The following is a 5898-nucleotide window of genomic DNA, read 5'->3' as shown; positions in this document are numbered from 1 at the left end:
CCCCGGGGGTCCGCGTCTGCGTTCGTCGGGGAGCGCGCGGCTGTGAGGGAGGCCGGCGCGCGCCGCAAGGGGCGGGCTCCACCTGGCTGCGGGCAGATGGAGGGTCACTTTGTTCCGACCGACCCCGGCACCCGAGGGAGGATGTGAAACGGAACGACCCGTTTCAGCGCGGTTGGTTTGTTTATTTGCCTCCTCCCGAGACGCCTCGGCTTCTGACGTCGCCAGTCCCGAGAGAAGACGAACGGCTGCCACCGCCGCTGCCGCCAGACGGGGTCGCCTGCCTCGCGTTGGCCGCCTGTTTCTCGGGCCACGTACGCAGCTTCGCAGAAGGGAAATGTTTGGGGTTTGACGATAGACGCGCGTATGAGTGTGCTTTAAAGCCCACAGACAGCTTAGTGACTTATGTATTCATTCAGGAAATATCAGCGCGCCTACGAGCCGGAAATGTACTAGGCTTAGGATCACTGCACTCCCCAGCCCGTATCTCATGCCTGTCCTCATCATAGAGCTTGCACCAGGTACCTCCTCGGAAATATACGCCAGATGTGAAATCGCTGTCTTCTGGGTTGTTAAATGCCTCGGGTTGTAAATCCATATATTTGAATAGATTTTCAGTGATGAGGGAAGAAATCCCACATTAAATTTATATCATTTTCCCAATATGTGGAGAAAAGGAAGAGAGTCTTGGTAATTCCAGGCACAGAAACCTGTAAAAATAGGAGCTAATGGGTCCAGCCAGATGGCGTAGTGGTTAAGGTGGCTGGATTCCACGTGATCAGCAGCGCTTGAGAAACCCTCCAGGCGTATATGCGTTTGTGTCCTAGGTCCAAAGGGGAGAAGGGATCACAGCGTGGTCATCCTCCCTGGCGGGGTGATTTGTCATTTCTTGCCTCCAGTGAGTGAGAAACTAAAAAAAAACCCTATATTTAAAACATTATATTTAAAAATAGAAGCTAATAAATGATTATAATCCCACACTTTTTTAAACTGTTCTAAATCAGACTGGTTGAGCACACCAACAAAGAATAGATTAAGGGTGGAATCTCTCCAGCAGCTTTATCATTTCAAATTGTATCTAGGAAGGACTAGATAAACCAGGTTGGAAACTATATGGTTGGAATTCAGAGGTCAATAGGAAATAGACTGGAATCTTTAGATTTAAAATCTACATTGAGACAAGATCTTGGTCTGTGTCTACCCATACATAACATTGCCTAAAGCAAGTAATTGAGTTTAAATCTACAAGCTTACTGTTTGCTTTCCATTTGTGTCATCTGTTTTATGTTCCTTTCATGCCTTTTTTTGGATTTTAAAAAATTCATTCTCTTTCAACAGTTAGGTTGTTATACATTCTCTATTCTTTTAGTGGTGTTTTAGTTATTTGTGCAAGCTTCCCCGAGGCATAATGACTTAAAACAATAATTCCTGTTTGCTCATGATTTGACATTCTCTGACTCAATATTTCACCCAGGCAGGGCATTGTATAGGTGACTCGTTTCTACTCCATGATGTCTGGGACCTCAATTAGAATGGCTCAGATACCTAGGATGGCTCAGCTGGGGCCATATGACTTCAAACATGAGGCTAGAGATGGAGTTTCATGATTAAATGAAGGAATTTCATAATACGGAAAGCATGAAGATAGACATGACAAGCTAAGGCTGAAGTAGAAAGACAGAATGCTGTTGTCTACATTCCTTGGGTTTTCTCTACGTGGCTTCTCCTTCTGGCTAACGTGGGTTTCCTCACAGCATGGTAATCTTGAGGTTGCAAGAGGGGGCATTCCAAGACAACCCTCAGTGTGCAAGCCTTTACTTACATCATGCTTGCTAATGGGTCATTGGCCAAAGCAAGTCACGTGGTGGTCCAGCTGTTCTTGCGGGAGGAGACTACACAAGGTTGTGAATGTTGGGAGGTGTGGTTCATTGGAGGTTACTTAAATGAGGGGTAGATCACCCTAGTCTACTTAGGAATTAATAATGAAAATTACTTTCAGGTGTAAGCCTTTGAGGTTACAATTTAAAATCTTTCCTCATTAGGCCAGTACGCAAATTTTTGTTGCTTCCCATCTACTTCCCTTCAGGCAGCTGATATCTTTAGCTAATTTCACAACCTTTTCCTACTACTTCAGAATGTCAGTTACCTCAAAGGGGAAATAGTACCAAATGCTAGACTCATTGTTCTTGGATTAAGGCTCCCCAGACTTCTGAAATTTTACTGTTCCAGGAAAGATACCTTCCATGATATCTGGTTCATATAAGGTAATAGAATAGGAAGACCTTACTATAAAACCAGAAACTAACAGATTAATTGGCCAAGGACGTGGACTCCTTGCTATAATCACCCAAGGATTACCCAGGATTCGATATGTGCTATGGACCAGTGGCTATTGTGAAAAATAGGAAATCATGTGTTTTCCATTTTTCCTTTTACTGAAGGAGAGTTTTACCAACATTCTGTTCCTTATCTACCATTACTTATTAGGACTATTGAGGCAGGTAACTTTTCTTTAATTATTGGTTACCAGAGCCCAAGGATCCACGTTCTTTACAGGTAGTAATCCCACATCATTAGGAAGGACTCTTGGATCCTGGACTCAGGGGCACATTGCAGTAGCTGGGTAGACCTTCAGGATTCCCTTGGGGGGGATGAGTGCATTCTTCACAAGAGAAAAATGGGCTGGGCCAGACACTGTTTGTTGTCCCTTTTATTAGAAAAATTCTGATTTTTTTGGTCTTGTTTTTCTTTTCCTTTTTGGAGGAGAGGTGTCGGTGTGTGTAGGTGAGAAATATATTTCCGTAGGTCCCATGGAATTATAGGTGGCCAAGGGGTATAGTTCTATAAACATGAACATGATTTTCAGAAAAGCTTCTCCTTTTCTAATATAAAGCCACCCTTTACATGTCTTCCATTTTTTTATTTCTTCTACAATATTGACATGGGATGGAGGCAGAGTCTCAATGACAGAAATGAAGATGAACGTGATCTGGAAAATACAAAGATGAAAGCCACACACTAAGGATGCTGGGGCAAAAGATAGAAGGAACTTAAGTTATTCATGATACCTTGAAGCTGCTGCAGCAGTACCATTCTGGCTGCCTCTGGACTTACTGTGCCTAAAAATATAAGCACAATTCAAATCAACTGTTTTCTGTTATGTGTAGCTGAACAGGTTCTTAGCTAAAACAGAAACTAACATAAGTTATCTCCTAACTAGGCTTCCTGATAGTAGGCTCTACCAGTTAGATAGTAAGATAACTTAGAGTATCAGAAATATAGGGGTGGGAACCAGCAGTTAGCGTAATGGCTATGTCGCTGGACTCCCACGTAGTTGATCGCAGTTCGTGTCCTGGACCCGGTGGCTTAAAACTCACGCCGGGCGCGTGTGCGTGCGTGCCCAAGATCCCGAGAGGAGAATGGAGGAGAAGGGATTGCGGCGTGCCCATCCCCTCTGGGGGGTGATTTCTCGCTTTCTGTCTCTATGTCTCTCTCTGTCTGTCTGGCGAGCACACGCGCCCTACAGTGAAAATCTCTCAAAAAAAAAAAAATTAAAAAAAAAAAAAAAAAGAAATATAGGGGCTATCACAAAGTGATATATCAACTTCTATAGCATTTCCTGCTAATTCTTTTATTGTTAACTTTTTTGTTGTGGTTGTTTTGCCATAGGGCTCTTATGCTTGTCAGAGGCAGAGAGAGACAGTGAGAGGGAAAGTGAGAAATTCCCCCCCCCCAGGAGAAGTGGCTACACCACAGTCCCTTCTCCTCCATTCTGCTGCTGGAACTTGGGGCATGCACGAACATGCACCTGGCATGATTTTCAAACTGCCATGTCCAGGACTTGATCCACAGTTGGCCATATGGGAGTCCAGTGCCTTAACCACTATACTACCTGCTAGCCCTACTACTTCTATAGATATCTCAAATTGTTATATTTTATTTAATATTATTTACTTTATATATTATATCTGATGTTATTTTGTATTCTGTTTCATTATTTTTTTCTGTTATAACATTATTATATATTCATATTGTTTTGCATGTTGTCATAAATAACTTTTCATGTTACAGTCTTTTTTTTTTTTTTGAGAGGTTTTTGCTATAGGGCGTGTGCACTTGTCAGAGAGACAGAGAGATAGAAAGAGAGAAATCACCCCGCAAGGGGGATGGACACACCACAATCCCTTCTCTTCTGTTCTCCTTTTGGGATCTTGGGCATGCACGCACATGTGCCCAGCATGAGTTTAAGCCACCGGGCCCACGACCCCAACCGCAGTAGACTATGTGGGAGTTCAGCGCTAACTGACATAGCCATTATGCTAACTGTCGATCCCAATGGTCTTTTATTTTTTTAAGAGAGCTTTTTATAAAGAATTATTTAATTAAATTAATTTATTTATTTAAATTTGATTGGAGAGGGTTGGAATGAAAGAGAGAGAAAGCAAGAAACCAAGCCACCAATCTGGGACTCGAACCATGGTTGGCCACATGGGAGTCCAGTGCCCTTAACCACCATACCACCTGTCAGCCTGAGAGGGATTTTGTTTTAAAGACTTAATTTTATTTATTTATTTATTTTTAAATTTGACCAGAGACAGACACAGAAAGTGAGAAGGCGAGTCTCCAGGTCCAGGACTCAAACAGCAGTCAGCCATTTGGGAGTCCAGCACCCTAACCACCATACCACCTGCCAGCCCCGAGAGAGAGCGTGTGCTGTAGGGTGCATGCACTTGCCAGAAAGAGAGAAATCACCCCCCCTGGAGGGATGGCCTCACTGCAATCCCTTCTCCTCCACCCTCCTCTCAGAATTCTAGGCGCGCACACACACATGTCCAGCGTGAGTTTCCAGCCACGAGACCTGAGACCTCAACTGCGGTCAACTACATGGGAGTCCAGCCATAGGGCTCTTATGCTTGTCAGAGGCAGAGAGTGACAGTGAGAGGGAAAGTGAGAAATCCCCCCCCAGGAGAAGTGGCTACACCACAGTCCCTTAACCATCACACCACCTGCTGGCCCCGTCATAGTCTTTTAAACAAATATCTATTTAGTAGTCCAAGTAAGTGTAACATGTTTTGCTTATCTGATTCTTTTCACTGAATAGGTCAATTCATTTTTTAAAAAATAACTTACTCACTGAGCACTACACTAAAGTAACTGAATTAAGTACTACAAATACACATAGATGAATAAGAAGGGGCTCCTTCTTTAATGCTCTTCAAAACTACAAAAGACACATACTCATGCAACATATATATGTGTGTGCATACTTTTTATATGTGGTTCTGAGCCAGTTAACTCTGTTCTTTCTTTTTTTTTTGCTTTTGTTTACTTATTTCTTCTTTCTATGAGAGAGAGAGAGAGAGAGACAGACAGACAGACAGAATCCCCCACAAGTTTATTCATACATGACCTACCCCCCAGTCTCAGCTAGCCCAGGTCAAAAGTGTGTATAGCACACATACACCCTCAGCGTATACATGGAGACCATGGGACACCATACTAGAACCTTCCCATGTGGGATTAGCATCACAAGCACTGTTGTACTGCTGCACCACCACATCTGACTCCATTGGATTTTTTAAAAATATGCTTTGGCAAGACCAGCAGGTGGCATAGTGGTTACATCACTGGACTTCCATATAGTTGACTGCAGTTCAAGTCCTGGACTTGGCAGCTTAAAACTCACACCAGGTGTGTGTGAGTGTATGCCCAAAATTCCAAGAGGAGAACGGAGGAGAAGGAATTGTGGCATGGCCATCCCCCAGGGGTGTGATTTCTTGCTTTCTGTCTCTCTCTCTCTGTTTCTCCAGCAAGTGCACACACCCTGTTGCAAATCTCTCTCTCTCTCTCTCTCTCTCTCTCTCTCTATATATATATATATATATATATATATATATATAT

This window comes from Tupaia chinensis, unplaced genomic scaffold (genome assembly GCF_000334495.1).
Source record: "Tupaia chinensis unplaced genomic scaffold, TupChi_1.0 Scaffold000272_1, whole genome shotgun sequence".
NCBI classification, from domain to species: Eukaryota; Metazoa; Chordata; class Mammalia; order Scandentia; family Tupaiidae; genus Tupaia; species Tupaia belangeri.
Note: the sequence above shows the minus strand (reverse complement) of the source record.